Source organism: Castor canadensis, chromosome 5, assembly GCF_047511655.1.
Source record: "Castor canadensis chromosome 5, mCasCan1.hap1v2, whole genome shotgun sequence".
Classification (NCBI taxonomy): Eukaryota; Metazoa; Chordata; class Mammalia; order Rodentia; family Castoridae; genus Castor; species Castor canadensis.
In genome coordinates, this window is record NC_133390.1 from 83129959 (window position 1) to 83150902 (window position 20944).

Consider the following 20944-nt stretch of genomic DNA (forward strand, 5'->3'; position numbering starts at 1 on the left):
AAATTAAGTAAGAGCTTTTTTAGGTCTTCATACATAAAACATTCCAGATCTAGTTCTCTACAAATTTGCTGAGCATTGCAGTCAAATCAGATGACACTGCACCCAAAATACATTAAGAACTTCTACTAAAATCAGGAAACCTCCCAGATTATTTCCTCCGTCTTTTCCCCTCCCAAGACTCACGCCTCATCTTGAAGGTTCATCTGTGAGGCCCCAACCCAACACAATTGGGCTCTTGACTTAGACCAAGTATTCACTACAGGTGTTCCCTTATGTTTTTTTAATTGTTTATTTTAGCAATTACTGTGTGTCAGGCACTTTATGTACTAAATTATTCATTTATTCCTCACATAATCCTTATAAGGCAAGGAGTGTTTTCTCCATTTTCAGATGAGGTGACAAAAATTTTAGTGACTAGCTCAGGCACAAAGCTGGAAAGTGACTAAGCCAGAATCCAACACACACAAATCGGCCTCCCAGAGGCCCCTGTTCCCTCCAGTGTTAGGAAAAAGCTAGCCCAAGGCACCTCAGTCAAGAGCTGTGAGTTGAACACTGAATATGGGAATGGTTTCTGACAAAAAAGAGAAATGGAGTATGATTTTCAGAGAAACAGGAGAAGGAAGCTCTTCTCACTGCCATTAGGGAACCAGCCAAAGGAGAGTGTCCCTGCTCATCTATTTGACAGTCCCTTAGCACCTATTTTAGGTTCCAATCTGAAACCTGGACACGCGAACCCATTTTAATCAAAGCAATACACGTCCATGATTGTAAAGTGCAGGGGTACTGCCAGTCAAGAAAGGAGAAACACAGGCCCTCCCCACCCCTCTATATCCTTATTTCTGCTGCCTAAATGCAACAACTTTCAGCTGTTTTACCTACTTCCAGAGTTATCTCAGTATATATAAATGACATGTTTATACAGCTCTTTTTTTCACTGTTGATATCATTCATTTTCTTCCTAGTATAGATGGTAAGGATTTCCCTCTTTTATTAGCACCCCCATACTTCTCCTTCCCATACTCTCCTAATGGAGTTAAACCATTTTTATTAAGTCAACACCAGAACTTAACATTATTACAACCAGATAAAGTACTGCTTCTGCTGATAGCAAGCCATGTGCAGTGTTGGGATTAATTCCTTTCACGTGCACGCTCTGCTTATCTTCTTGTGCCTCTTGTGTGCTTATTTTCTAGGTACCTGTCACTAACTCAGCCCTCAACTTTCCAACAAAATTAAAACTATCACAGTAAGTCAAATACTATCATGTAAGTAATAGGGTTTTTTTGTTTGTTTTTAATTTCTTGAAGCGCTCTCTTCTGGAACCTTCTATCCTCCTACTCCAACTTGAACTGGTTGCCTTCTAGACTTGACAGGAAACCCACTTATTCTTTCTTGTTTACTCCTTAGTTTTGGAGGAGCAGATATGTAGTAGTTTCCACAAAAAGGCTACATGGGAAGTAAAATAATTGAAACTTTTCATATCTGAGAATGTCACCATTCCACCCACACATTTGATTAATAATTTGTCTGGACAGAATGTCTTGGTTGGAAATAACATGCTCTCAGAATTTTAAAGGTATGGCTTCATTGTCTTCTAGTTGCCAGTATTGGCTAGAGATGGCTCGTGTCAATCAGACCTCTTTTCTTACATATATCTGTTTGGTTTTTTTGTGTATTTTATTGTTTCATTCATTCATTCAGTTTCTGTCTAGAAGCTTGGTTTTGTTTGTTTGTTTTTGTACTGAGCTACTCCCCCCCAATCCTATGTAGAAGCTTTCATCTGATGTATATCTTTTTTTTCTTTTTTTCTTTTATAGCACCAGACACTCTGGTGGGCTTTTGAATGCAGAAGTTTGTATCCATTTCTAAATTTTTATTTCTATGAATCTTTTCCCCTTCATTGTCTCTATTCTCTCTTTTGTACAAGTCTTACTATTCACATGATGGATTTCTTACAATAATCCTTTCTTTTCATTTCAATGCCCTTTTTGTTTAACTTTCTACAAATTTTCTTATAAAATATAAGTAACATGTTTATTAGCCATCCCCCCCCACCACTTCCAGGTAGAACCTGTTCCGCCCTCTTCTTCTCCAGTTTTGTTAAAGAGAAAACACAGGAGATAATAAGAAAGACAGGGCATTTTTTGCTAGTTTGAGATAAAGATAGCTGTACAGAGAGATTCCTAGCGTTGCTTCCATGCACTTCTGTATTGCAACCCACAATGGTTCATCTCTGCCACACATCTTCACTACTTCCTGGTCCCCTTCCCATAGCGGCCTGTGCCCATTTAAGATTACTATATTCGCTCTTCTACAGTAAGCACATCAACCACTTTCAAGTTTTAGGTTTCCTTCCCTTTCCCTATTCCTCCCATGTGCGGTCTCCCCTTAGTGTGTGACCCATGTCCAATAATATTACTGCATTTGTTTTGGGTCTATAATCCGCATATTTTTTGGCGTTCTGAGCCTGGCTAACTTCACTTAAGATGATTTGAACACTCCTTTTCGTTGCACACTTCTATTATTAATGAAATTGTTCTTTTGTTTGAGACTAATAATTATGATTTGTGTGTGTGTGTGTGTGTGTGTGTGTGTGTGTGTGTGTGTGTGGTACTAGAGCTTGAACTCAGGTTCTACACCTTAAGCTACTCTACCAGCCCTTTTGGGTGATGGGTTTTTTTCAAGATAGGGTCTTGCAAACTATTTGCTGGGCTGGCTTCCAGCCATGATCCTTCTGCTCTCCACCTCCTGAGTAGCTAGGAGTACAGACATGAGCCACCAGCACCCGGCAATAGTTATGATTCTATGAAGTTTTATTCTCCTTCCTACATTGCCTCTACTTCTTGTGTTTCTTCTTATGTTGCTATCAATTGTCTCTATTGGTTTCCTTCATGTTTCAAACTCCTTTCACATATTTGATGCTCCCCTGTCTTTTCAAATTTAAAAGTGAGACAATAAGGAAGCTGACAGAATGCTGTGTGTGCCAGGGCTGAATTGGCAGATCTTACCAGACAGTGACTAAGACTAATCTGTATATTTTATTTAGAGAGCTCTAAATATCAGTATCTCAAGGCCTTTTCTCTTGGACTAAAGAGTTTATGCAGACTCCCCTAATCTCATGATGGTGTTCATTTGTATCCCCCAAAATTCATATGTTGAAATCCTAATCCCCAATATTATGGCATTAGGAGCCAGAGTTGATTAGTTCTTGAGGCTCTGCCATCAACAGAGGGGATTAGTATCCTTACAAAAGATACCCCAGTGAGCTAGCTAGACCTTCCCCTAGGTGACTACACCTTGTGATGCTGCCCTCTATGAACTAGGAAGTGACCTCTCACCAGACATGGAATCAACTAACACCTAGATCTTGAATTTCTCAGTCTCTAGAATTGTGAGCAATGGATTTCTGTAGCTTTTCTGTTATTCCATTTATGGTATATATTTATTTGTTATAGCAGCCTGAATGGGCTAAGACAAAAGGTTCAGCTCTTTTATCTCATCAGTTAAGAATCAATACTCCTCTGATTACCATTATTTTCTCAGGGAAATATAAAACACAGCTATCAACTGACAGTAAGAATTGGAAGGAGGCATGAGAGGTTTGAAGAGAAAGAAAAAGTGTGAAACAGTCATCTAGATAGAGAGAATGGCAGTGGTTCCCAACCATCTCTGCACACTGAAATCAACTGCAGAGCTTAAAAAAAAAAAAAATGGTCCAGATCTACCCTACGAAGATTCCAATTTCATTAGTTTAAATTCAGGCAGCAGTGCCCCAATGGCAGCCAGAGTTAAGAACTACTGAGGAAATGGCACAAGATGGCCTGACAACACCAGTATCCCCCTAAGTCATGGTAATGAATTAGAGTGGGACCAGCGAGGTGGCAATGTGCAAGATGGCAATGTTCTTTTCTAGAGTCACCTTCAGATCTGTGGAACGACTACGGTGTAGAGAGAGAGTTGGATTTAATCAGGACTAAATGAAAGTTCGTAACGTGTAGACACAACTAAAGTTCAGTAAATGAAAGCTCCTACGTTTATTCTTATCACCAGATAAATGACACATACATAATTCTCCTAGCAAATACAATTGTTTCTTATCTCATGCAAATAATTCACTCAGCTTATATATCATAGGGTTTTGAGGTCATTTGTGAAAACTGAAACCTTGAATACCAAACAGACCTCCTCTGGTTCTTTTCATTTGATATGAAGTGTTGCGTGAGCTCTCTGGACTTCCCACCAACTGTAGATATCATCCTTCTTCCTTCTCACCTCTCTCTGGCCCAATTTGATAACAACAGTGCCAGGCCACCATTTTGTGAAGCTCCTCCAGTCTGTACTACCTGGAGCCTGCTCTTAGTAGGCTCTGCATTTGCAGTTCCTGTCTGGTAATTGGTTCTACTCCCTTGGGGAGGTCCACTCCTGTCCAAACCCTGAACCAGGGCCTAGATGCCCATGGAGAGACCTCAGCTCCCTCTGCCCCAGTCAAACCTGGCTGGATCCCTGCCCCAGTCCACCCACCTGCTGGAAAAAGACTGCAGGCTCTATCCTGACTCAGACTAAATGAGCTCAGATGCCAGCAGAGGTAGGAGGCCCATGGATCTGCTTGCAGGGGAGCATGTACTGCTGGCTCCTACCTTCCCTACAAGTGGACCCAGGGCCAAATACCAGTTGTGACTCTCCTTCTATATGATCCTGCTATGCTCTTCCCCTACTACTTGAACTGCTTGGAAAATTCTTCATCCTTAGGAGCCTTTTGGAGGTCTCATTTCCTCTTCTTCGACCTTGCCCTCCAGACTGAGTGAACCCCACCCTTCCTCTGACTCTGGCTTCCTCAGCAACTTGTACAACTCCCTTTATACACTTGTGTCCTTAGATATGCCCATCTCTCCTCCTAGACTGCCAGCTGCTCCAGAGCCATCTTTACAAAGTGTGGACCATCAGGTGAGCAGTAACTGAGAAATACCATTAGGATTTGCTGTTAACTGAGTGGGGCGATTCATACCTTAATCCCAGCTACTCAGGAGGCAGAGATTGGGAGGATAGAGGTTTGAGGCCTAAGCAGTTAGCAAGATCCCATCTCAATCAGTAGGCTAGGCATGGTGGTTCACATCTGCAATCTATGTGGGAAGCCATAGGTAGGAGGATCATGGTATGAGTTTGGTTCCAGGGAAAAATGCAAGACGTTACCTGAAAAATAACTAAAGCAGAAAGAGGCTGGAGTGTGTGGCTCGAGTGGTAAAGCATCTGACTAACAAGTGCGAGGCCCTGAGTTCAAACTCCAGTAAACGTGCTGCAATATTTAAAATAGCCATCACTTATTGTAGTTAAGCACTGCATGTAGTACTGTCATCAATGCTATGATGTAGGAGTGATTAATGTAGACTAAGATGAGAAACAAGGATCAGAGAAGTTCCCAAGTTCACATAGTTGACAAGTGGCACATCTGGAATTTAAACCCAAGTCTGTCTGGCTAAAAAGCATATGATTTTTTTTCCCAAAAGTGAAAGGCTTTCTGAGGAAAGGTAACCCTGCAAATGGTAATGGAAAAGGCAATGAGCCGCCTCCCATCTCTGCTGTGAGTCACAGGGACCGGCTAGGGAGACAGGGCAGGACTCTTCAAGTGCAGAAGTATTTCCTTGGGAAAGGCCTCGGGTCATCTCCTTGCCTGTTCTTTCCCCTCCTCCAAATTTATAGCCCAGAATAAGATGTTCATTGTGTAGAAAAAGAGGAGCTGCCACAAGCCCTCTGGCAGAAACATCTTCTGGGGATTTATCCCTAGCAATGTCGTTAATTACCTCCTGCTCAGACTGTGGGCCTCCAAACACCAGCACCACACAATTGACAAAGGCGGTCCCTGCTGACTGCACAGATGAATGATGACTCAGCCTAGCTGCCTTCATCAGAGCTGCCAGGCTGTGGTCCTCCCTCTCTCACCTGGGGCAAACTTCTATGACCCTGGTTCCCAAATGGCTAAGAGAAGAAGAGCAAGGCCCCAAGCCCAGCTCCCCAGCAGGATGAAGATGCTTGGGCCAGAATAGGCAGGTAGAGTAAAAAAGACTGTTTCATGGAACAGGAAGGCTCACACAGCCCCAAAGTGTTGCTCATCATGGACTGCTGCAGCCACCATCACCAGCTCTCAGACCTTGACCTTCCCTACAGAGCACCTATTCATGCCACTGGTAGGCAGGTGTGGCCTGATCTCAGAGGGCAGACTTGAGTACCAGGCAGGCTGAGCTCACTCCAGAAGGCCTCCTAGGCCTCCCAGATACTGTGATGGGCCTGGGGCTGTGCAGAGTGAACACAGCTAACTTCATAGGACAGAGTCAGTATGGTGCAAGAGATGAGAGGTCTTCTCTTTCTTCTGTGGGACACAGATTGCAAGGCACTCATCCTGGCCTGAAGTTGGCTGAAGCTCCGGCTAAGGTAAAAGGCCTGGGAATCTGTAGTAGAGAGGCCATGGGTAAGGCATCATGTTCCTTTTCCGAAGTATGAAGTTGACTGGGTCTCTGTACAATAGCACCACCACACATGCACACTCACCTACTAAGGCTTTCAGATCTCCAGAGCATGCCAGTCCCTATCCCAGACCCTACAATGCTTCCCGAAGCAAAGGTGGGGTGCCTCAGGCTACATTAGCTCAGTGCTGAGGTCTGACTGACCTCCCACCCATACGCACTTTGTCAGCAGCCCAATTTCTCTGAGGCCAGGGTCCACCTTGTCTTCATCAGTACTTCTGCAGAATAGAGATTGCCCCCAGAGTCTCTGACAACCCCATTCTACCTGTCCCTTTTTCAGACCATGAGCCTCTCCCAGACATGGCCTGCTCACCTGGCAACTCCGGCACTCCTTCCCAACCTCCTCCACCCTTGCCAAGCTGTTGACAGCCATCCTGACCAACTCCCTAGCCCAGACGTTCCCCAGCAACCAGGAAGGCAGGAGCATTCTTTTGCCATGCAAGGGCAGAGCCAGCTCCACCCTTGATCTCTACTGCCTATCACCACAGCCCCCAGCTGTGTCACAGAAAGCACAGTGTCTTATCTGTTGACTAAGATGTTTGTTTCAACATTGCAGGAACCATGTCCATGACTGTGAGAGTTCTTACAGACACCTGTGAGTGCTTTAACAGATGCACACTCTTGGAAGAATGTGACAGCAATACAAATCCTCCATGTGTACTGTGGTGGTGGTGCACACCTGCAATCCCAGCACTTGGGAGGCAAAAGCAGGAGGTTCATAAGTTCAAGACCAGCCTGGGCTACATAGTAAGACCTTGTCTAAATAAATAAATAAATACAACTCTCTGTGGCTCTTCTGTGCTCTCTCATCTAGTGTTATTTATGATCTAATTTGAACATAAAAACTCTGAGATTGGGCAGTAGCACAAACATTACTCCTTTAATGGATAAAGAAATTAGGATTATATTAAGTAGCCTGGGGCCACACAGCTGCTGGATGCCAGAGCCTGGATAATAATTTGGATTCTTATATTGTCTAAAATTTTACCACAAAATTTATATCTCAAATAAATTTTATTTTATAGGTAAATATTTTATGTAAACATACATGTAGCACATATTTACCTATAAAAATAAGATATATGTTTACTGATAAAATGTTTACCTATAAAATATGACTTTTTTTTATATACTTTGCTTTACAAAGGTAACTAATTCAGGTCTTTGTGCCTGAAATCACAGCACAGTGGAAAAACCACAGGCTTTTGGAGTACAGGGAGTTTCCGGGGGCTCAAATCACAGTTTCATCCTGTGAGATTTTGAGCAAATAAACATATCACTCCTACTTCAATTTCCTCATCAGTACAGTAGGATGAGTTACCCACAGGAGGGTTGCTGGACAGCCTGGAGTCGTCTGTGTCTGGCACCTGGTTATGTTGTGGGCACTGAACAAACAGTGCCTATTCTTTCATCCATCCTTTGTCCTCTAACCACAACAAATTACTCACAGTTACCCAGATATGCCACATACTTTCAATCCTCCATACCTGTGTGCCTGCTGCTCCCTAGGCCAGGAATGTCCTTCTCCAAATCTCAACCTATCAGAACCCTTCTCATCTTTCAATGCCTAGACCAAACTCCTCCATGACGCCTGGGCCCCAGCACCCAACTATTCATCTGATTTATGTGCTGCCTAGGTGTTTAAATAACTGACTCCTGAGCACCCATGAAAAGATAACATCCTGTTCATCTATTTGTATCTCCCACCAGACTCCCTACTCCCTGAGCACTAATATTTAGTGATGCCTTTTTAGAATAGCCTTCGTGGTCTTATTCAAATAAGACCAGCTCATTATTCTTACAATGTCAATCAGTATGTAAAACTACATGGAGTTAAAAATCACCCAAGATACCTCCAACCAGAAAACAATAGATTCGTATCATTTCTCAACTCTCTGTATTTACATATGGATTGCAGTGTGGAGAATAGAAGGATGTGTAAAGAAGGCTGCATGGAAATCACTTTACAAAATAGCTATTTTTAAAAGCTATCAATTTAACACCCCTTTTAGACAGCATGAAAGGGAAAGTTGGCACTTACACTTCCTCCATGTCTCCTAAGCTCTCTGTTTCTGGTACATTCTTTTTACTTCATCACAATTCTATCCGTTAGCCTTTTATGCACACCTCTTCTTAGCTTTGTTTCTCTACTTGAATGGAATTAGGGGTTCACCAAAAGACTTTTTTTTGTTGTTGGTAGTGGGGTTTGAACTCAGGGTCTTGCACTGACTAGGCAGGAGTTCTACCACTTGAGCCACTCAGCCAGACCTTTCTGTTTTTACTTTTCAAATGAGGTCTCATGTTTCCACCCGGGCCAGCCTGGACTGTGATCCTCCTGTTTTAGGCTTCCTGACATTGTTGAGATGACAGGTACACACTACCACACTCAGCTCATTGGTTTAGATGGGTTCACAATAACTTTCTGCCAGGTTGGCCTCAAACTACAATCCTCCTGATCTCTGCCTCCTGAATAGTAGGGACTGTAGGCATGAGTCACTGTGTGCAGACATCAAATGATCCTTAGCCACATCTTCCTAAGTGTATTTGTTGATGAACTTCTCTCAGAATTGTTGCACGTAGGGAAATGTGTGCCTGACTTATACCTGCAGAGTTAATTAGCAGTGTAAAAGTCTAAGGTCCCACTGCCTCTCCCCCAGAACTCTGTGAACATTTCTATTCCGTGTCTTTCTTCTACTGCACATTAAACCTGGGACCAACATGACATTTTCCCCTGTGGCAGAGACTAATTGCTCTGAATATCCAGATTTTCTTTTTTCGGTGGTAGAAAGCCTCCCCAATCCCAAGTCCTAACAGATGGCTCGACATCCTGCAAGATAGTTTTGCCTCAGTTTCTTTGCAGCCAGGAGCACCCACATGATGAAGTCTGGTCAATGGGAGTGTGAGCTAAAGTGATGTGAGCCTCCCAGAATTCCACAACTGCCACTCTAGAGGACCACCCTTATACAACCTTTGGATCCCTGATCTATCTTTGTCTTTTTCCCTCAGCATATGCGTTCATTTTCTTCAAACTTTCCTTCTCAATTAATAATTTGGTTTTCAATGGATCCCATTCAGTTCCCTTACTAATGTGTGTGTATTGAAGGTATAAAGGAGTGCTGGGGATCAAACCCAGAACTCACACATGCTAGGCAAGTACGCTACCACTGAGCTATACCCAAAACCACTCTATTAACTTGTTATGTAAGGGTATTTTTGTGCCCGCCGTTGTTTTCCTTGGCTCTTCAATTGCCCATTTTATTTAATTCCATAGTTTCATCATCTTGTCTTTGAGCTTCCAACTTCTTAGTTTTCAATAAACTTTACTTTGAATGAATCTCCTATGCTGCCTCTCCTACCCAACAGCTAACGCTGATCCAGACATTATCTTGAGAGATGAGGACAAAGGTTAAAGATGACCCGTTCATCAGTAGTGAGACAGAATAATTATGCTTCTGGTGGATACCTTCCACCTTCTCAAATCCCACTCATCCTCAAAGATCCAATTCAAAGACCCACTGGATCTTGTCCTCCAGCCCATGCTGGCTGTTCTCATTCCAGTCATCAAAGGACTTCTCTCAAGTAGAGGTTTTACCCATAGCGCCTGGACTCACAAACGAACCTGGAAGTTTTCAGATAAAAAGAAAAAAACAGAGAGATCTATTCCTCCCCCCTCATCACACAATCGGACATATAAGGGTTTTGGGTTTTTTTAAGATTTCTGATCTACTGATTGACTGAATAAAAAGAAGGTTAAAAACTAGAATCAAGATTCAGAAGAGGCTATCAACATCAGGCCCACTGGTCCCAAGTGAAAAGCAGATAACACCAAGAGGTGGGTGGAAGGAAAAGGTTTTCTAAAAGGTACTGTCCTTTGAGAGATTAAGAGAGAGAGAACAGCCTCTTATCTAGCAGGCTGGACGTTCAGAGCCTGCCCAGGGGCAATCAAACCCATGTTCAAGTTCAAGCACCTCTGCCTTTGAACTGTCATCAAATCGTCTTCAGCCTTTGTTTCCTCACCTATTAAACTGAGATAATAATAGTCTATAACACACAGTGAAGTGATGAAAATTATACTAGATAGTACATTGCTTCCTGCCTCACATGCCTTCTCTAGGACCAACCTGATAATGTTTCCCCGACACATACAGTGATCCACTCCTCACCCTTGACCCTCTCTTCCCTTTCTCCCCGCAATGCGCTTCTCCTGGAGGGTAGCAGCTGCTTCCTTCTAAGACCCAGTTTAGGTCCCACTTCTTCTGAAAAGCTTTCCAAACACACTATACCTTCCTGCCATCCCTGCGTTCACTCAAATCATAATATGTATCACAGAAGTTTGTAATAGACATGTGCATGTCTACCTCCAACTGAGCTCTAGAAGAAAGAAAACAGTGGTGTTTATTTTGTGTCTCTATTCTAAAAAATGAGCACCATGCTTGGCCTGCAGCAGGCTCTCAAGGTTTGTTGAATGAATAAACACAGCAAAAATCCTGAGAAGACAGGCAGAGGATAATGTGGGAAGTTCATCTGTCATTGGCTTCCAAGGCCTTCCTAGCCTCACAGAGTGTGTGTGTGTGTGTTATTTTCTGTATGTAGTTACTCTCAATGCCTATCATACAATAGGCACTCAATAAATATTTAATAAACAAATTGGTGAATATACTCTATAAAAGAAGAATTTGTTTAAGAGCCTAAAAGCACAGCTGCAAGATAAGCCCTTAACAATGCTAATATTGAATCCCATTTACAAGCTTCAAGGAATTTAGGATAGCTGAGCGGTGGTAACCACCAATCCAAGGCCATGCCCACTAACAGGTGTGTTTAGTCCCAGTCATTAACTAAATAATGATCATAAATGGATATCACAGCTTTAAAGGACAAGGGGGAAAAAAAGCAAACCAGCTATGACATAAACAGCTCTGACCAAAATGGGAAATGAGCAAATATATGCTGCATTCAAAAGTCACATTCTTTCAGCCATCTTAGGGAGATGGGAGAAAGTTTCCTTGACTATCTCTAAGGAGAAACTGTTCAAGTAAATCCCGTGAACTACAGGACTAAGCAGTTCTTAGATCCAATGCAGTGGACAGACCTGTTGCATGACGTGGGGAAAACAGCTAACAGACTTGACCCTGTTCCCAACTGCACCCTCAGTAGCAGTAGAATGGAACCCAAATCCCTAGCCCTTTCTGAAGCTCAGCTAATACTGCCAAGGTACCAGTCACACTATGAGGCTTGAATGAGAGAACACGTAATGACTAATCAGGGTCAGGCACACAATGAAAGCCCAGAAGATGGTAACATTTGTCATATTTCTCTCATCAAACTTGGCTAAGACTTACGGAAATGAAGGGACATGGTGGGCGCTCAATTCCAACACAGAGGGCCGTCAAAAGGTTGCAAGGAGTGAAGTGTTCCAAAAATGAAAGCTGCATGACGTCTGAGCTCTACACTAGGGAAAACTCCACCAACCAGGAGATGGAGATAGATTTAGAAAAACCGTAATGAAATAAAATTTATTGTCATGCTCCTGGGACACGTAGTTCTTTTCTAGCTGCCAGATTTCCTGGTCATCTAAAGTGTATGTGATATATTTATTCCCGTAGAAATAATTTATGAATATAAGGTCAAGTGCAGCTCAAGCCAAGGACAGAATGGGGGAGGGTTGCCAAGATCCAAGGGAAACAACAGTTAAGCCTCCTTTGAAGGTTTCTATGTTACACTACCTTTTCTGAGCAGGTGAAAACTGCTCTGGTTATATTTCCCATGACTTGTTCCCCCACAGTCCTCTTTGCATCTTTCTGCTTCATGGCCACAGTCACAGACTCTGAATATACGAAAGGGCCAGAACCCCTACAATGCACAGGTCCTCTGCTTCCAGCCTTTGTTTGGGCATCCCTGTGATGACTTTGCTGCCCTGTAGCAGCTTGTCCCATAGCTTATCACATGGTTGGACACTTCTGTTTTCTTCCCTATCTGCCTTCTGCAAGTTTCCCCATACCACCCCATCCCCACAGTGGTTATCCTTTCCACAGTAGCCACTTAGTATGACTCTCAGCCTTCTTCCACATAAAGAAGATTCCTCTTTTTTCTTCTCCTGCAGGACAGAAAACCCCAGTTTCCACATTTATCTTACCTCCAATATACAATGTCCTAAACCCCTGTCTTCCAAGTAGCCCACCTCTGAGTGGGCTTCATTTTTATCACTGTTTGGGTGGGACTTAGGGTAAGTGTGACAATCTCAATAGATCTGAACAACCAGACAGAGGAGAGAGGAACATTCCCTTCTCTAGAGCCTGAGAATAAACATGGTTTCTCTCCTTCACTTCTCTCTCCTCCTTTCCTATCGCTTAGTGCCAGTTCTATCTCAAGGTCCCCAGTCCTGACCCTGGGAACAGAAACAAACTTGGGAGGCACAAGGAGGGGGAGGAGAAGGAGATGACACAGCTCAGTTTTTGTTCTCACAGCTGAGGGCACCCAAACAGGCAGACTTGATCCAAAAATAACCTTTTATCCAAACACTCAGCCTCTTGGTAGTTTCCCCAGAACCCTTCAATCCAGCTTCTCAGGGACTGGTCCTCAATGTCCCTGAGCTCACTCTCTTGCCACCTTCCCCAGAACTTGATATGCTGGCTTCATTTAACCTACTAGCATTTGCAATCAAGGTCTATAAATACCCAGAAATATGTGTTTATGAAAAGAAGTAAATGACTAACATCAGAATGATTAAGTGTATACATTCAAAATATAGAATGCAAACCACATGGGAAAATAAGTAGGTACATACTGATATAGAAAGACCTGCAATACATACAAAGACCAGTCTGTAAAGCACAGGCATAATGCAACCCATTTGCTGAGTTTGTAAAATGTATTTGTACATGACGATGAGTACAAATACAAATGCAGACAGAAGAGACTGAAAGGACCCACCTCAAACTGTAAGCAGGAGTTTACACTCTAGAGAGAAGTGGAATAAGGAAGGAATGGCATAAGGTGAGGGGCTTCAGTTTTTACTATCTGAATATTCTAAAACAATTTCCTTCATGATTTGTGAGGCAGCCTCCCAAACTTACATGTCTTTCATTTGATGATATCAGAGCTGGAAGGAGTTGGAGAGAGAACAGACTTGAGCCCTAGAGGTGGTATGCCCAGTGTTGCATGCATATCACCCAAGGCCACACAGCTAGACTCAATACACATATGGGACACAGTGAAATACGGAGTAGGGTGGGATTATCAATGAGCTACGAGGTTTGATGATACTCGAAGCTATATGATAGGATATGGATTTTATTTCATACTCTTTTCTACTTCTATATTTTTGAATTTTTCTATAATACAAAATACAATATATTACAATTTTCTGGCTGGCTAGCACTAACCAGAAACCACAAGTCACATTCCAGGCCTTGAAACAATGGGCATTCCAGTGGATTAAGGAGAGGGCTTACTAAGTCAGACCCTCTCTCTTTTGAGTTAAAAAATTCTACTTTGGTACAATAGTGCATCAAAAGAGACCAACACTCATCAAAGTTAGAAGTGGAAAGGGAAGCCCATCTCTTCCCTTAGATGATCCTATTACTCAAGAAATGGAACCTTCTCTGGGCCCCATAAAGCAGAGGATGGCAGCAACACTCCCTGAGTACATTCTGGTAAGGCTAGGCCCTAGTCTGGGACCTTCATTCATATGGAAATTCTGCTCTCAGGAAGAAACACTGAGCTTAAGTTTGCTGTAAGTCCAACTAATATTGAGTCACTGGGGTTGTCACCTAGATTAACTCTTTCAATATTCACCCAATTTTTATAAATGTGCTCTAAGAAATTCTTCTCTCCTCTCTCCTTCTCTCTCCTGCCTCTTCCCGCTCTTTTCCCTTCTCTGTCCTCCCTCCTCTGTCTGTCTGTCTGTCTCTCTCTCTCTCTCTCTCTCTCTCTCTCACACACACACACACACACACACACACACACACACACACACACAGTCCCATAACAGCATCAGCAGATAGGCCCCAAGTCAACACAACTCAATGCCTCAAATATTCATCATGGAACTCAGTAAAATATTGATGGCTACACAAATAAGGTGTCTGAAACATGCTTCGAAGTAATATGGGGTTGAATGTGATTATCAATCCACTATGAGTTCTGAGAATAGTTGAAACTAGTTTGTGTGATATGGAGTTTATTACACCCTCATTTCTACCATAATAAAAAGATTTTTTAATGCATTATGAAATGATCATTTCTCTCTCAGTTCGTCACCTGATAGGTAGGAGGTTCTACTTTAACTTTCTACTTCTTTCAGCACAAAAAGCCCTGTAAGGACCTGCTGTCATGCTAAGAACAAATATTAGGACCAAAAGTTTCTGCAGCTGGTGAAAAACCTAATTATAAAAATAACAGCTATCATTAACTGAGTGCTTCCTGTATTCCTGGCACTGTACTGGACATGTAATATCATGTCATCCTTAGAACTGCCCAAGAGGTAAACATTGCTATCCCCAATTTACAGAAGAAAATGAAGCTTCATACACTTAACTGTATCCTTATCTTCCCAGGTGGTAAATGGCAAGCAAGAGATCAAATCCTGAATTGTTCATGTTCTTAATTTCTACAATATGCACAATACAATACTTCTCTACTTAAGACTTTATGTGTAATTAGACTATATCTATGAAGTTTTCTAAGTGGCCAGGCCCAATAATTCCAACTCTAGATCTGTATCCTGTGGAAATTCTGGAAAATGAACAGAGATTTGCTTGTAAGCATGTCAATGTCAATTATAACAGGGAAAAATTAGGAATGGTTTGACTATCCAATAGTGGCCCCCATCCAGGAAGCATTTCCCACAGACTGCTGCAGGTCCGGGAGGTTGCCCCTCTTCTGTGATCACACAGCATTTGCCTAGTCTCTTGTCACCCATGTCACCTCTTTTGGACTGTGAGCGTCTTAAAAGTTTAGCTTTGTTACTCATCTTTGTTTTAGATGGGCACTTGAATAATGACGAATGAATTAATAAATGATCCTGGAGTTGCCTGTTCAACACTTATAGAAAGGGTTTGGTGGAGCGGCTCAAGGGGTAGTGCACCTGCCTAGTAAGTATGAGGCCCTAAGTTCTAACTCCAGTAAATCTAAAGAAAAGAAGAAGAAGACAGAAAGAAAACTTACAGAAGCTCAGAACTGGAGCATTATAGTGAGTTTTTGAAGGTCACTAGGGTAGGACTAGAACTCATGGTCATATACAAGGTTCTTCTCCCTCTAATACCATTACTTTTGGACTTCTGAAAAACCTACAGCTGACATTTGAAGGCTTGAGGCGGGGTGGCAAAGGCAGAGGGAGGTAGAGGCTCTTTCCTTGCAGGCTCTCATAGGCCCTCTCTGAAACAAGTACTGAAGTCATCAGATTCCATGGGACCACATGACCTTGAAGATGCTATGCAGCTGATAGGGATGACAAATCAAAGGGTGTAGCTTTAATGCAGATGTAAGCTATGAAATGCATATATTATGAAGGGCAAGAGACATAACTGCACATACAGTATGTCCTCAACCATTTAGAGAAAATAACCCATTAAAATAAAAGAGAGAGAAAGAGACCAACAGGAAAATTGCCAAGTATTAACACTGGCTGCTTTCGGATGGTGGAAATTTTTTTTTGTTCTATTTTTTTGTTCTGTAATGGTAATGTTATTACCATTACATTCAATGGTAATGCTTTATTTTTGTAATCAGAACAATAAGTAAAATTTGAATCACCAGCTTGATTCTGAAGGCTAGCTAACCTGATCCTTTTAGCAGTGGCTTAGAAAATCACCCAGTATTGTGAAACTGCAGGGCTTAGTGTTACATATAAACCTATAAAAAGTACATTGACAGGAGTCAGAATGCCATCATGTAGCTTAAGGATGCATGCATACAAGCAAGAAAAATTCTCATTTCCTTGATTCAGTTCTTGTGAAACAAATCTCTGATATCAGGTCGAGCAATGAACTCCAAATTGTCAAGGATTCTATTGCAACAGATGACTTTTGCGTGGGCTGACCTCAGCACATGATCCTCCAGAGTAGCAGGGACCAAAGGTGTGCACCGCCACACCTGACTTGTTTTTTGAGATAAGGTCTCCCTAAATTTTGCCCAGGCTGGCCTTGAACCATGATCTTCCTATCTCCAACTCCTGAGTAACTAGGATTACAGATATGAACCACCATGCCCAGCTCTTGGCACTTTTTTAATGGAACCACATTCTCATATTATGGAGAGCCACATTCTCTTTGAAAAGTCTTCCATTTTCCACTCTCTTATTTACCACCAGTTCTTGCCTTTGCTAATAAAGATAGGGGGATTCCCAGAGGTCAATACTGAGATAAATTAGAGCTTTTGAGGGCAATTTCTGAGACGGACCCATATGTACTCTGAGCAAGGGTGGTAGAGCTGAGCTGGGCTTCCTGAAAAACTATAAATCACTTAGGGCAAAGAATGGGTCTATACTTTGTAATCCTTCTCCACCTTCGCTGCCTTCATGTCAGTGAATAGAGAGTTAATAAATGGAATGATTTGAGATTGTACTCACTTAGGTGTTAAAGCCCTAGCTTTGTTCTTGATCTGTTTTTATACTTAGGCTTCACAACTACCAAAACCTCCCTTTACAATTTGGCAGGCATTCACACCTCTTTGTGACTCCTAATCCAAGCACAGGAGTTTACCCCATGGTATTGTTCTGCAACCATCATTCTCCACCACATAAAAAGCTGGTGACCAGGTGCCTGTCATGAGGCTGAGTCTATGCATGTATCGTATGACCAAAACCCCCCACAACCCCCAGCTCATTCCCCTCACATTATACACTGAGAGGAGGCCTACTGGTCCTAAAGTAACACAGGAGAGAGGAAGAGTGACCCAAACCTTCTCCTCTAACTCTAAGGCCTTAACATCTTCTCCCTAGAAAAGCCCATGCAGAGACAGGGCAGGTGGGACTCTGATTGGATAAAGAAGAAAACAGGATTCCAGGAAGTTAAGTACTATAATACCTAAATGGAGTCTAGCTTCTGACTTCTCCCTGCTCTCTGCTTTATAATTATATGCAAAACAACTCCCTAACTGAGGGAAGCAAGAGACAGACAATGCGGAACCCAGTACAAAAGCAAAGTGAACCACTGAGTAAGCAATAAAGAAAACTGATTCCCAGTGATAACTGTACTACTTACTCCTTGCCATATCTACCGTTGGGATCCACGGCTTTGTTTAATAACCAGACCCATTCAAACCCTTAAGGAATTCATTCTTTGACTTAAAGGGTGTTGTTATAACAACCATCATAACTTTGACTTTACTCTGGGGTACCAACAACAACTTGTTTGATGCAACAGCTTCTCTTTTACACAAAGAAAGGCATTAAAAGTAGAGTGTGCCATGCTTTTCATGGTTGGACAAGTAATTTCTCTTCTTTGGGAGTTAATTTTCCTATATGGAAACTAAAGGATCCAGAGTCCAGCCAGATGATTTCTTAATTTCCTTAGTGAGTTAGCATCCTGAGGAGAGAAATTCACTGGCAAGTGGATTTCTTTTGAAAGTGAAATAGCCTGGAAAGGCTAAGGTAAGAAACAAGTGTAGCTAGGAGATAACAGGGGCAAGGGGAAACCATAAACAGCCTCAGGGCATTTTTTGGTTTTCCAACTTCTCCTCTGCCAAATACAAAAATAAGCAGCTACTTCCGTGGGACTCATAAAAAAAATAAATTAAATAAAATCAATGAAAACAATGCTTTGTTCTCCCAGGAGGGGCTTAGAAGCAGGCAGCTATAAGAGACACTTTCCTCCCAGCGGGGCTCATGTCAACAGCCCCTACTTCTGCCCAAACAAAGGCCTCCTGGCACAGGGATGAGAGGCAAAACATCTAAGTCTCCATAGTTGGCCCAGTTCCAATCTAAGGGGAAGGGGGCAGCCAGGAGAGAAAAATAATGCACTATGAAAGGCAAAGAGAGTAAGGAATTACTAAATCTATCTTTTCTCGGCAGAATAAGAACTCTTGAAAGGGATAATGGAGGGGTGAAGCTTTCAATTTGAATTACTTTCTTTGTTTAACTCTATTCTGCCTAAGGCCACTCACTGCCTTTTAAGCCAACCACAGAATCCTGGTTCTTCCTTTAGATGCTGGCAGGGGCGGTGCAGCGTGGAGCTGGGAGACCCACACCTGAGTCCTCTCTTCGTTTTTAACTTGGGCAAGTAGCTGAACTCTCAGATCACATCTTCCCTTCTGTGAAATATAGGAAGGTTGGCTAGATACTCTCTAGACCCTCTCAATAACAGTAGTATAGGTCTTGAAGGGTTTCCGGTTCTCCTCAGAGGTAGGTTAGTCTCCAACGATACTAACCAAGGTAAAACAGCAGCAGCCGGACTGCACAGCAAACAAAGTCAGGCTGCGGTGCCTTCACTCCTGCGCAGACTATCATCACTCCCACAATCTTACGGTTTTACCCCACCACCCTGCCACCCACTGACACCATCACCGACGAGATCAATTGATACCCGCTTCCAGGCCAGATCTGCAGTAAAACCTGCAGAGCTGAACTGAGTATATGTAAGCAAAGAAATGGCAAAACAAAAGGTCTCACTTTCAAATGATCTGATAGAATTGAAAATATTACGTACGTCCCCGCCTGAAATTAAGAGGGCTTGGTTGGTCTTGCTGTGAAAACACATAATAAGTCAAAAGAAGCCAGTGACACCTGGGGGTGTCTAGGCGCAGGGACCTGCAAGGCAAAGAGCAGGCGAAACCCCTTGCTGGCCGATGTTGAAGTCAGTTCTTTCTGCAGGCTAGGGGGGCGCTCGCGATTTCCCAACACAGACAGTGGCCCAGAGTGCGAGGACTATGGTACGCCGGGCAAGGGGACCAATAGACCCTTAGTTTTTTCCCCATCTATAGGAAACCTTCGTGAGGTGTGAGTTGTCCACTATACCTAAAGGAATGCGCCATGACCAGGGACAGACTCTCCGCCTCGGGTAATCTTTTTGTAGCTGCTTTCTTGTTTCGTTTTTCCCTTTTTAAATCTGGCAGTTTTAGTCGATGCCCAAGTGGTATCTTTTAAATGTCTGTCGCCCTTCTCCAGCAAGTGGCGCCTCCGGCGCCGCTCCCTCCCGCGCAGCTGAGACAATAGCCTGGCCCCGCAGGGCGGCTCACCAGGGCTCGCGGTGCGCCCAGATCCCACGGCAGGGCGCACGTGCGTTTGTTGTGGTGTCTGTGCTCCTTTCCCGCCGCGGGCCTCAGTTTCCCGATCTGTAAACCAAGTAGGCAAGATTGGAAGGAACCTGGACTCTGCAAGATGGGTTTACACAATGGATTGGAGAAAGCAAGGTTCCTTGGGGCGGCGCACACGTGGGTTTGTTGTGGATCCGCAGGCTCACCGAGCCCAGGAAAAGCCAGGGCGGCCCCTCGGCCTGGTCAATATACAGCACCCCAGCCCACTGCGGCGGGCTTCACAGCGAAAGCAGTAGAGGTGGTGCGGGAGACACACACCCAGCGCCCTAGGCGCGCCGCGGGCCCCACCGCTCTGCTCCGCTCCGACGCCCCTTTGCATCACTCCACCCCGGGAGCCCCAGCCGCGCTGCCGCCCACCGCACCCCTACTCACTCGCTGCGCTTCCAGCCGGGAAGGCTGCGGCTGCTCTGCCTGCTCCGCTTGCTCCGCGTCGACACCGGCTCGCAGCCTACTCCCTTTGTTAGCGCCGGGCAGTGCCCCAGGCGTCTCTCCAGCACGGCCCAGCCCAGGACTCCCCTCCCCCAGGTGCCTCCGGACTCCGCGCTAGGCGGGGGTGGGAGAGCCCCGGAGGAGGGATCCGCTAGGGAGGAGCAAGGGACCGGGGGTGTGGGGTGGAGGGGACCGGGGAAAGAGAGAAGGAGGGAGTAGCGGAGGGGCGGGGAGGAAGCGAGCGGTCTCTGTTTTGCAAATAGAGTGGCGAAGACTCAGTAGGTCCCCTGGCCACACCGCGTACCAAATCAGCCTAGCCCCCCCACCCCCACCCCGAATGTCGCTAGCACGCGGGCTCATTGAGGTACCTGGTTAGGACTCTGTATTGTATGATGCTTGGGACCTTGGCTTCCCCTAAGGAGCGGGGACCAATGCGACAAGCGAGGACCCCCAAATGCTGCTTCACCCCCACCACGCGAACACACTCCCCTCAAGTCAAGGAGAGTTGCTTGAGTATCGGTTGGCTTTTCGTTCTAACAAGTGGGCATAGGATGGCTCTGCTACCGACTGACATCGTGACCCTGAGCAAGTCACTTCACCCTTCTGAAAAAAACAAGTCTGTTTCACGGGGTTTGGCAGGAATCTCCCTAACATTAGGTGTTCTCAAAAAAACTGCTTACATATATTTATAAAAAGAGGAGGTGTCCTGGAACCCCTGCACATGGAACATACCACCCCCCAGCTCC

At 44.0% G+C, this 20944-nt stretch overlaps 1 protein-coding gene and 1 long non-coding RNA gene across 3 annotated transcripts in view; one reads left to right on the forward strand and one right to left on the reverse strand.

The window, feature by feature from the left end:
* Nucleotides 1–20298, reverse strand: part of St6gal1 (ST6 beta-galactoside alpha-2,6-sialyltransferase 1) — a 119885-nt gene extending 99587 nt beyond the window's left edge. For both annotated transcript variants that reach the window (XM_020171333.2, XM_020171334.2), the window contains exon 1: nt 20142–20298. The gene's annotated coding sequence lies outside the window, so the exon portion shown is untranslated. The remainder of the gene's footprint in view (nt 1–20141) is intronic.
* Nucleotides 1173–7299, forward strand: LOC109691380 (uncharacterized). Its single transcript, XR_002212870.2, has 3 exons — nt 1173–1246; nt 4899–4944; nt 7075–7299. It is a non-coding gene; the product is annotated as an uncharacterized lncRNA (long non-coding RNA).
* Nucleotides 20299–20944: the final 646 nt, after the last annotated feature.